This window comes from Agelaius tricolor, unplaced genomic scaffold, assembly GCF_023055355.1.
Source record: "Agelaius tricolor isolate 1412-34295 unplaced genomic scaffold, bAgeTri1.0.p SCAF_11, whole genome shotgun sequence".
Classification (NCBI taxonomy): Eukaryota; Metazoa; Chordata; class Aves; order Passeriformes; family Icteridae; genus Agelaius; species Agelaius tricolor.
In genome coordinates, this window is record NW_027269271.1 from 18210198 (window position 1) to 18222978 (window position 12781).

Sequence of the window (12781 nt, forward strand, 5' to 3'; positions counted from 1 at the left end):
GAATTCACCAAATCTTTGGATTTGGGGCTGGAAGAGTTTTATGGAAAGGGGCTGTGTTACATGTAGGTCAAAGAGGGTGCAGTTCTTGCTAGGGTGGAAAAGTGGCTGGTGAACATTAAAGTTAATTTGGAAAGTAACCTACATTCTTGCCCAAGGTCAATGGTAACCACTAAAACATACCAAAGTAGTGCTGTTTCTGTGTTGTCAGAGGAATAGACTCCCTGTTATACAAAAAAAAAAAAAAAAAGGTTTTCAGGTAGCATATGAAAACCTGTGCATATGAAATTTTAATTCAAAATGAATGCAATTCATCATTACAGGAAAGTAGAGACTTATAAAAATTGCAGGTTTTTAGTTTTCCATGTTTCCTTTTTCCTCCATTTCTTTTCTCACAGTTTCATTTATTATGGCAAGGTTTCTTCTCAGTCTTGAAAGTTTTTATAGAAAGCCAATTACATCATCAATGTTCTCTGTCTCTAGAAATTTTAATTCACCCCAAGTGCAAAGAAATATTTTTTTATTGAAAGATAAGTCCAAAAGTCTTATTCCAGTGACACAGGATGCATTGCTCTCCCATTTTGATTTGATATGACAATAGTTACCACCAAATATAGTGAAGGTAAAAGACTCTCAGAACAAGAAAACCCTCAATCCATAAATTCTACTTTGTTTTCTGTCTGCTTTCTTGGTTTGGGGAAAAAAACACAAACAATGTTTTAGTGAAAACTAAAGAAACTTCAGGCATTTTTAATGTTTTACCCTTTCTCTTTTGTTCTGGGGCAAAGCATCCAGAACTAATCTATTCCTTAAGTTGCCCTTGGGAGAAAGAACACCAAGATGTTATGTTTTATTATTTGGGAATATCTTAGGCAAGCTGCAGTAAATAAATAGTGCTGTCAAAAACTCTTATTTATTTAATTTTGAGAATGAGTTTGGTGCTAATGAGGTTGAGGGGCTGATAGCAATGTCTGGAGTCAGGCACAGCATGGGCAGGTGCTCTGAAATCTTCTTCAAACAGCTCTGTCAGCAAGTGCACTTTAATCCTGCTTTGCAATATCCCTGCTTGCCATCAAAGTGCCAGTTCCTGCCAGGTGCGAGTGCCCTCGGCTCTCACCGATGACAACAGCAGAACAGGGAGCTCAGTGCTTGGCAGAATCAGGATCAAGGATTCAGGCTCTAGTGCAGGGCTGGAAATTAAACCAAAAACGAACTATGTCAAATGCAGACATTTGTCCTAAGGACAAAGACATTGGCTCTGAAAAATCCTTCATTAGTTGTTCAGCCAGTATTCAGATTCTCCAGAGGTCAGCTCACTGCATTTAACAGTTATGATATTTGCTATCCTACAGATACATAAATGTTGTAAAAATTAAATATTAGAACAATTGTTAACCGTATGATAACTAACCATACTATGTTGGTTGATAAAGCAGAGAAGCCACAACATTTGTCTGAATATACAAAGTAATGGACTAACACTGTTAGAGTGTTAAAATTGAGCACTTATAAATGTGAATTCTTTATAAAGACCAAAAATGACAGGGCTGCTGGACTCTGAGTTACTCTTGCATAGATTTGCACTTTTGTCTCAGGATCTTTTTTTTTTTTTTTTTTTGCAAGAAATCTCATGCTTTACGGGCCAAAAATTTCCTTCACGGTTTCAGGTTTGACCTGGGGTATTCATCTTTTAAATATCTTTTTAGCTTTGGTTGTGGTCTTTTACCCCCAATCTCAAACAGAACATGGCTTGCCAAGCTCCTACACATTCAGCTTCTGCTGTCATAATTTTATACTTCTTGTACTGAAGGCCCCCAAATCCTCAAAGAATCTGTCCAGCCACTGAAGAAAGCTGTGCTCTGGGACCTGCAGATAGAGCAGCCTGGATTTCGACAGGTCCAAGAGGATTTCTTGGGAGGTCCAAGACAACATGAATTCAGACTAAAGCATCTCCCAGATCTAGACATTTCTAAATCTTTTCTTTTTATGGATTTTCTTATGCCTAATACAGGCTTCATGAGATCTTTGCCTCTAATGAGATGCTAATTAGAATCTCTTTTACCTGGCTTCTTACCATCACAAGAGCTGAATTAACTGACTTTTCCAACCATTGTGAAAACCTGTGTCAGCTTCAACCAAATCTGCCAAGAAGGTTTCAAAATGATGTGTACCATAACTGTGCTACACTCATTTCACTCAGAAACAAGGCCAAAAAGGGAGATGTTTATTTAGGATTTTGCATTAGAAGATGTACCAAGGCCTCATGGAACAGCAATAACTTCAGCAGGAAGGAGGGGAATATAGAAAATCATACACTGCCTTATTCTCTTTGGGTCAAATAATGGTGTTTGGAGAAAAAAAGTAAGACATTTAATACAGTCAGACTTGACATGCTAGATGGGAGGTAACTTAGAAAGCTCTAAAGACTGTATTCAGAATCATATAAATGATGGTATGATACACGTAGAAGACAGATTCTTAAAGAAAAGGTAAAGAGCTCCAAGTAACACTCTCCAAGAGGTGATTGTCGTTGCATCTTCACTCTGGTGATAATGGGTAAAATGAATGCAGCCTATCTGTGCTCCTGTAATGCATGAGAGAGGATTCATTTTACTAACTAGGACTTAATTTCTGTTTTTGTGAAAGCATTACAGCTATAGGGTCTGGTCATGTTACTCAGCACGTGTACTTACATGCATTAACACAACCCCAATGAAACTCTCATGTGGACTGCAAAAAGAAGACATATGTTGACATATGACATATGTCTTACTCTGATTTGGCAGAATCTGAATTTTATTATAGCCAGGTCGAAAATGTACTGACGAGGGAAAGCCTAACTCCATTATGACACACTAAATTACTAGCAAGGTTAATATAACTCCTGTGATGAAGATCTTTGACCACCTTTAATAGCTAGATTATTATTCCATTACTCTTCCTAAACTCTAGTTAAATTTGGTTCCCCTAATTCGTTCATATTAAATATAATTTACATAATTAATCTCAGTATAAATATGCAGATTTCTGAAATACACTTTTTGTGATTCAATAGTACAACTCTTGCTAAATTGAGAGTGTTATGCTTAAACTAGACTGACAGCACTTTGTGAAGCTTTCCCTTGCATTTCTGGATAAATGCTCAATTTCAGCTCATGAGCAAGCTGGTTACTGGTCTGATACAACAGCCATGAAAGGCTTCATTTTTCTCATTTATTGGTTCAGCAACATGCCTTGTAGAGTATATTTGCAAGATGTCATATTCTAACAGGCATATAAACAGGACATTGAGTTGGAAGCAAATTTCATTAAAGGGCTCCAAAGCTAAAAGCCCAGCAGGATCCATCCAGTTTACAAAAGCTCTTCCTCCTTGCATGCAGGGTGTGCTTAGATGTACCCACATCATCCTTACCAAATGTCTTTTTCTGGCTGCTCAGGTCATATTTGTCACTAGCATACAGAAATGTAAAGTCTAAAGAAAGCGTGAGCTGCTTTGCATCACTAATCTTGTTACTGTAATGGCTATGAAAGTATTCAACAAAAAAGGAGCATATAAGCCAGTCCACATGTGTATACTGTGCACAGCATGTGCCCCAGTGAGCCATGGATGTTCTCTGGCTTCCTGAAACAGTGACAAAACCCAGTCATTTTAATGCAGCTCCTCACATCCAGCCACAAGTGACAAATATCTCTCCATGACTAGACGAAAGGGCTGCTGACAGTTCTTTCTGCCTTAAAGACAGATGAAGCGCTCTGATGGGAATAAAAAGTTCACCAACCTCTCAAATCCAATTAAATATTTTTATCTTTAAAGTCTTTGGAAAAAAAGAGAAGAGGGTCTCCTTTCCCTCTCTCCCCCTTTCAAGCTTCCCTCTTGTCATTTACCCCCTCTTTAATTTGGCATATAAACCCCCCAAGACTTAAACCCTAAGTCCCTTGAGACCAAGATTACATCATTACTGTTATGGCATGTTATACACTAATCATAACCATTACCATTTACAAGTTCACAGCTTCATTCAATTAAGTGCCTGACATGGATTTTTCAGTTAATTCATAGTGAAGGTCACCAGTGGTCAGAAAGGCAGGTGCATTCTGCTACCTCTTTGAATGCTAATTACCAGTCTTAAGCAAGTACTGGAGAATACAGAGTCAACAAGTTAATCAAAAGGCTTAGAACTTAAGACACATTTTTATAGGCGTGTCTAATGGTCTGTAAAATAATATAGCATAATTAGCATATTCAAATGACAGCCACATCATTTAAAACTCTAATTTACAATGAAAGGCAGTAAAAGATTCTTTCACGTTACTTTTGCAATAGGAAAAGAAGAATTAATTCATACAACTGTGTTAGAAGCCATGTAGCACCATGCCTAGACCTATCACAAGTCCTTATGTACTGTTATCAAATATTCAAAGGTACAAGGACTTCTTGATCTAATGTTAAAAACAGGTCTGCTTGCTTTATTGCTGAGAGATAGACATTATCCAAAAATCATGTATATGTGCTGGTATAAAACTAGAATCTGGTTTCAACTTTCAGGAGAAATTTTTAAAATGGTTGTACTAGAAGGCATGCAAGGATGCAATCATATAAATAAAGAATTATTTGAGAATACAGAAAAAGACATGGTGCTTCTCAGGTGGAGCTTTTTCCAGCTGCAGATGGCTGAACAGTTTATGCAGGAGCCTGGATCAGCCTGGATGTGTAAGGATGAACCCAGACATCCAGTGGGTAGAAATCAGTCACAGACTTACAAACATCCTCCTTGAGTATCCTCAAGAAGAGTGGAATTATCTTCTTCTGAAGAAAACCCCAAGGTCTACTGTGTTGGCAGTTCATTTGCTTTAGAATTTGTGCCCATATATGAGACTAGTGGACAAGCATCTCCATGTTTATTAAACCCCATTTTTATAGTCTAAGCAGAACTGCAAAACAAGCTTTCTCTAACTCAATGAGTCTAATGAGTCTAATCTTCCCTACATGGCCCCAGTCTAACTATATTGATGCATGATAATATTATGTATACAAAAATATATTCTATATCACAGCTATGCACACACAAGGCAGCAGAGCAGAATTAGATTAGGAAGTCTCAGTATAGAAATTTAGATACCCTATTTAAAGAAGTTATTAGAGGTTTGAATTGCTGAAGAAATTCACCTAGCTGAAGGGGGAAAATCCCCACAGCCTTATATTACAGTTATAGTAAAATTTCTACCAATGTTAGCAAGCTGTAAGCTTTCCTAGTGCTAATATATAAAATTAATTTCATGCTTGTCTACTCTTGTAAAATCACTGACAGAATACTTCACTTTTTAAGGCAAAATTGGGGACTCATATAAACTCAACATTATTTTGAGCAAACTAATATTTAGATTATATGGCTACCCAATTAATTAAAATAATAAAGCATAAAGCAGGTGAATGTTCCTGCTAAGACAGCAAAAATTTGTCAACAGACATAGGTGCTGTTTTTGTCTCTATTCCCTTGCTGACCAACACTTGAAGTGATCTTTCATGCAGATGGAAAATGACAGTGAGAAATATGTATGTTCTCTCTATGTATTACACAGAGTGATAAATACAAAAGAACTGAGAAAGATGCCTTAGGTATAACATTAGGAGGATGGAAATCCCACCAATAATTAAAGTAGAACATTTACATGAGTAACTATTCAGATATATCATTTAAAAATCATAAGCCCCAGGACAGTTTCCTCAGCAGTGTAAGGATGCTGGATCCAGTGGTACCCTATGCCAAACAATACAGAGGAAAGGTGTTTGTATTTTGTGCTCCTAACAAAATTTGAGTAACAGAGCAAGCCACACCCAGGGAAGAAAAGGAGATTGAACTATTTTTTGTTCTCAAGAACGAGCAATATTTCTTAATATTCCAACTATGAATAAAAAAAGAACAACCTCCCCTAGATCAGAGGACTACCAAGCATAACAAATCAACAGGAAGGTGTACAAAGGAGAGGAAGATACAAGAAAACACTAACTTGGGACACTTGAATAAGATTAAGTACTCTACCTGCCCTGGGCTATTCCAGCAGAACAGAGAGGCTGGTATGGCAGAGGCTATGGTCTTACTTCTCTGATTAAATTTGCATGTAACTTATTTGGTCTAAAAGTCATATGTCTGTCAAGGACATGTCAAGGACATGTTGATCAGGACCCACCTGGAGCTGCTGCAGTGATCAAAGCTCAGTAGGGCTGCTGGGGCCCCTCCAGCACTCCTCTCCACTGCTGAAGTCAGCCCAAGGGATCTTGCTTTCGATCTCACTTTTGCTTTCTTCACTGCTGTGAGCTTCACCAAAACTATTCCTTCTCCTTTTCCTTTAGCAATCCATACATCAAGTCTACAGTTATCACTCAGTTCTCTCTATAACACAGAACACCTGGAAGAAAATTCTTCCCCCCACCCTCTTCTCACTGTTTCTTTTTTGCAAACACTGAAGACTTTGATAGAGCTTGTGATGACCCCTCTCTCCCAGAAACATTGTACAGACACTTCCAAGCATGAATACAAACATCATGCTCACTCCAGGGTTACCCAGAGTGATGGTTTAACAAAAATGTCACAAATGCTTCATATCCATCATACAAATGAGGGCTGGCATATCCAGGCAGCTCTCTGTGCTCTCCAGCACATTTCTTTAGAGGACTTCCCCCCCGAGGGCTTCCTGCTCATCTGACCTGCTCTTCTTCTCTCCACATGCCATCAAGTCCAGCAGCAATCTCACTATTCATTTGTTGACATCTCTCTGTGAGGCTTACCTTTGATACTCCCAGAATATCAGCTAGATACAAGAGGTGGCACCAGTACAGGTACCAGCCAAAACAGGCTGGGTTTATACCCAGGGCCACCTCAAGGCAGCCTGGCTGGCTGATGCCAGGGGGAGCTTGGGCTGTGCACTGCTCAGGGAAAGGAGCCATGCTCCTCAGGGACCGATCACTTCAAGCAAGGATCATTATTCCTGTCTGAAGCTTCTCTCGTGCATCTCAGCTCTTTACAGAGCCTGAGCACTTCTGAAAGAATGAGTCTCTAAGCTGGGGCTCTCCAGCTCATATTAACTGCAATAAGTGAGAGCATCCAGGGACTGGTTTGTGCACAAGGGTCACCTTCAGAGGAATCTCTCTGTAGAATACAGCAAATGCTTCTCTGTGTAGCTTCAGCTAGAGGATGGACTCAGCTTACTGTAATTGAAGAAACAGTTCCCTTTTATAATCCAGATAAACAGCCCCTGTAGTAAAGGCTGATTTACCTTAGCCTCATTTTTCTTTAAATAGCAATCATCCTGTTGCATTATCTCACATAGACTTTGTTGAAATGCAACACCAGCTAGTGCTGTACCCCACACCACACTGAGAGAGGGACATTGTATCTGAAGTGGTAGAAATAATATAAAAGAGAAATATAAAAGAGAAAGAAAAAATGGAAAGGAAGGAAGGAAGGAAGGAAGGAAGGAAGGAAGGAAGGAAGGAAGGAAGGAAGGAAGGAAGGAAGGAAGGAAGGAAGGAAGGAAGGAAGGAAGGAAGGAAGGAAGGGAAAGAAGAAAAAGAAAGAAAGAAAGAAAGAAAGAAAGAAAGAAAGAAAGAAAGAAAGAAAGAAAGAAAGAAAGAAAGAAAGAAAGAAAGAAAGAAAGAAAGATTTTTGTCACAGAATTGAATCTACTTTTCTTAGGAGGTAAATGAAATATCTCACCATGGCACCTACACATATTCAGCTACCTTGCCTACTGTCAGAAACACTTGCTTTGATCCTTGCCAAATCATCTCTCAGAGGAGACAGTTACAGCCTCATCCCAGGGGAAAAAATCTTTCATCTTTGTAGTTTTTCAGTGTAACTTCTCATGGTATACTATCTCACTGTTCAACTACTGGAGAAAAAAAAATGCAGAGAAACTTAGTGGCTGGACCACATGCCTAACACAGACCTGTGTGGAACTGCCTGCTGTTTTTCCTTAAAATATGCACATAAAACACCTAGATGTCTTCCAGGCTATAAAACAAAAGGCCAATAAGAAGCAGCAACAAAACTATAAGACAGTAAACACTTCAGATAAAGAAATCTTAGACATGCCACAAGGGAAAGACTAAATAAGAGAGATGGGAAACCAATCTTTTCCCTGTCAGTATGTCCTCATGGGACCAATCCTTCACTCTTTCTGTGGCTGTAAATGTTGCCCAAACTCTCCACAGGATTCACTGACTCCCTAGAAGAATCTCCCTTGCTATTACTTTGTAGACCTGGGCATGTAACCCTATCCTTGATTCTCTGCCTGCTCAAGGAGTGTCCCCTCTGCACAGGCACTGCTGTGTGCAGCAAAGGAAGGAAAGGAGCCCTTCCCTTCTCCTCCTGTCACTTGCAGGGCCTTTCTTCCCCAGCTCCAAGCACACTTCACACAAAACATAATATGGAATATATATGCACTGACCTGGCCTATACTCAGTTGGCTTAATGTAATCACTGACCCCAGTCACTCTAATTTCCTTTGTCAGTCATTTTAATTTCCGTAGCAGATATGTGACATATGGTCCCAACTAGTGCATAATTACTAATTGTCAGCGAGAACAAAAGACATTAATGTTTGGTTAATTGTTAATTGCTTTTGACCAATTCCATCAAAATAGTTGGTTTCATTCCCATTGTGATTTAAAATTCTCTTTTGTCACTATATATATCAAAAGTGTAACACTTATTGTGATGGTTTCTGGTAACAAGACATTCTTCCTACTGTAGGGTTAATTTCCCTAACTGAGGCAAATTTCTTCTGTCTTAAGAAAAAAAGAGGACTGTGAAAATTAAATTCCACAAGCATTCATAAACTCACATGACTGCAAAAGAATTGGTTAGGCTTTACTTGGATGTGTGGTTTGATTTGGTTCTTTTTTCAACCACTGTTTAGAGGTTGCAACAAAAGGATGTTTTATAAGGATGCTGACATTCTTCATAAGGATTTGAAAATTATGCAGTTATGGTTATGATATGATCCAAAACCTATAAAAGAGCCCAAAACCAATGGTTTGGTTCTAATGAGCTTTGCTCATCTCTTTGGATCTGGTCAATTTATGGAATTGTGAGTATGGATGGTAAAGAACGCATTTTGTTACATCTTTTGCTCCCTCTCCCTGGCTTTCCCTCCTTTGTCTGCCACAGCCTGCCACACAGCCTGCCAGAGCCACACCAGGGGCAGGTCTTTCCTCTGCCTCAGGATTCTTGTTAAAACTGCAGGAAAGTCATTTACTCTCTCTGCTTCAGTTCCCCATCTATAAATTGAAAAGAATACTATTTCCAGGACTATGATAAAGGAAATACTTTCCATTACAGACTAGGAAGTGCTTAGGTGTAAAGGTGCTGATATAAGTACCTTAGATAGGTAAGTATCTGGGGTACAATACAGGCAGATAACAAATAGCTTAATCCAGCTCCTTATCAAGCTCGTCAGCAACTTCTGCAGAAGCAGGTTGTTGGACACAGGAGAAACCACTTGAGACTCAGAGTGGGATCTATTAGAGAGGTCTGAACTCTGCATTAAGAACTGCTCAAAATAGTGAAGTGCTATTAGTCCCAGTTTATAGACGAGGCATCTGTGGCAAGAATTTTCAGGAGTGCTGCTTCCTCTGCCTCTGCCTTTCCAAAAGGACAGGGTGCATGGCTTTGCAGTCCCTGCTGGCAGGGCAATGAAAGCAGCACGGTCATCAGCTGTGTGTGGCTCCTGTGATTTCTGTGCTGCCCTGCAGTGCATTCAAAGTTGGCATAAATTAAATGCTGATAAATTCGGACAAGTGACAGAGTGCACTTTTGCACAAATCCAGTATTATGTTTGAATGGAAGCTCCAAGCGAGCAAAAAATGAGGATCAGGCATCTAGAATAAACTCTACAACAGCTATGAAATTTCAGCATCATGTTTTTTTCATGCATTCAAATGGGATCTGTCTCCCTATGCCTACTCTACATCATCTGACTGGACTGCCTGCTGGGAAGCAACAGTGCCATGGCAGCTCTGACTGAGAGATCACTCAGTCACACCGTTTACAGCTATGGAGACTGTAAATCTTTTAGGGAGACTATAAAAGGGTGGCTGTAAAAAAGACATGCTGATTGTTTGTTAGACTTGTTTTTAAAGTACAGTGTTCATTGCTATTTAGCAAGCATCTCACTACAGCATCCAGGGGATTATAACTAACCTCCCTTCAGAAAACAAAGTTGCTTCTCCTGGGAAAATACATTTTTCAGGGGTTTGGCTCTGCCATTCTCTTTTCTCCAAACTCATGAATTGAACTGTAGCTGTCTTAATTTTTAAGACCACACTGTTATTACTAACCTGATTGTTTCTGTCTGTAGTAAAGCAAATTTTACAAGTATGTTTTGCAGCTTTTTTTTGTTTGAAGTCTGTAGTATTTTGCTGACCCTAGTGCATTTTGCAGACTGTATTGCATTTTAATGCCTTCACTGTATATGTAATTAGGTCAGTTGTTTACTCCAAAAAGTTATTTCAAGGTCCAAACCAGACTAAACTGAGAAGCTGTATTAGTCTTTTTCAGTTTTGTGTCTGAAGTACACCAGAACTCAAAGAAGAAAAAGTAAATGAAAAATGTGTTAACTAACAAGAGATCAGACAGCTGCAAAAACAATGTTTTATAATCCCCCATTTAACATGCACAAATCTTTTCCATTTCACAGAGAAAATTTCCTAGATGCACTTAAATAGGAGCTAAGAATTGCGCAGAAATTACTTAAAATGAGTGAAAATCATATACCACTGTTTAAACTGCCACTAGCCAAATAGCATTTTTCTAATGACTTCTACTTTCAGGCTACAAACCAGACTTGCTTGAGCAGCTAAATTGCTCCAGCTCTTATCCATCATGAGCAGATAACAAAGTAACCTGGAAGATAGTGCTTTGGGTGGGAAGGAGGAGGAAAGCTCAGTAATTTCTTTAGTGCACAAAGAAACTCTTGAAATTTTTTCCCATTTATTGCAGATGAAATTATTTTGAGGTTTAGGGAAATTTGACCTGTCCCATAAGCTTTTATGGAAAAGCATGAGTGGACCACATTTCATGGATTCACATTTCACTCTAGTGTGACTTTCAAATCTCCAGCTTTAAGACTTGGTGTGCAAAAACAGATTAAAAATGTAATTGTATAAACACAAATAACATTAATTATTAATATTTGTTAAACATTTATAAAACCACTGCAAACTCCAACAGTTTAGAAAAAATAAAAGACAGGCAAAAAGTTCTTTGGTTATTGATCGAATGAAACCTAAATTTTAAACCTACATTGAATTAGTATTATTTCTGATCAATTCATTGATTATTTTGACTGATGTCAGTAAACCAGAAGTTATCTATGTCATAGTTAAGCCAACTTGCCTTTGGCTAAACTCTAAATTTTTGGTTATGAACTTAGTGACTTTTGTATTTCAAAAATTTGCTTTTAAGGTTCTTCTGCATATTTAAGATGCAGAAGATCTTTTAGTGTTCATGACATGTTAAGTACAACTTTGCCAATCCTCTTTTGGGAAGCAACAGGAATAATTTTTTGTTTTTCCTATAGGTAAAATTGCTATGATAATAACTCTTATTTCTGTGTTTCTATCACAAAATCACAAAAAAAAGCATTAACTTTTTGAACTGAAACAATCGTTCCACTATTTTTAACAAATTATTAATTGCATTTTTCCTTAGTTAGCAATCTGTTACTAATATATACATTTCAGTAAGGTTTTAGCTCTTGTTTCTATCTAATAATTAGCACTTCTTAATTATTTTCATGAGGAGCTATTTAATTTACAAGAGGCCTCTTAAGAGTTATGTTTTTCCTCATTAGATATAATTGAGGGATATGACATTTTGTTCAAGAGAAACTTTTTAGCTTTAATTAGTCAAACAATGCAATGTTTCAAGCTTCCGCTGAAGTTAGTGTGACATTACTTCATATAAACTAAAAATAGATAAAGAAAAAAAAAATAAGAAGAAAATTTGGAAGATGATGACATAATATAACAATTACATGTTCTGAAGTCAGGAGTTTCATAGCCCAAAACTGACACTGTGGTCTTGTGAACATTTCTGCATATGCTTAATTTTAAAGCTGAATTGTTAAACTGTTAATAGAATCGGGACTCAATGTAAAACATATTTAATCAAACTGATGACAAGAGAATTTTGTCAAATATACTTGAGATCAGAACTGATGTTCCAAATTTGTGATTTATATGTGCTAGCGAATGTAAAACATGAGACCTGAAGTCTCCTGAAAGAATGATTAATGTTTTTGAAATGTTCCCATGAAGCTGCATTCCAAAAGCATGCAAAATGTGCAATTTCTCTTACTTTTGACACCAAGCCAGAGAAAACTCACTGGTTTTGATGGTGTTTCGCTTTGCAATTTTAAGTTTGCTTGAAATCAAAACCTCATAGTCAAATTTGAGGGTGGAAGTGGGTGTGAGCCCACACAGGTTGAAACTTTGCTTTCTGCTTGCACAGAGCCAGGAAGTTGTGCAAAATCCAAATGCAAACTAAAAGTGGGTCTGCATGAATATGTATGCATGTGCAGCTGGGGCAGAGCTGAAAATCATAAAGGCCTTTGTCAGTTCCTGTTGGATTTTGGTGCAGTCCCTGATTTCAAGACGGGCAACAAAGCTGTGTAAGTTACAGCTCCCAGAGCCTTTTCCCTTCCCTCTCCCATGCTGTAAGTGTTAGCAAGGCAATTGGAGCTGTTGAGCAGGCTGAACAGTACACTTTGCATACTCAGCTAG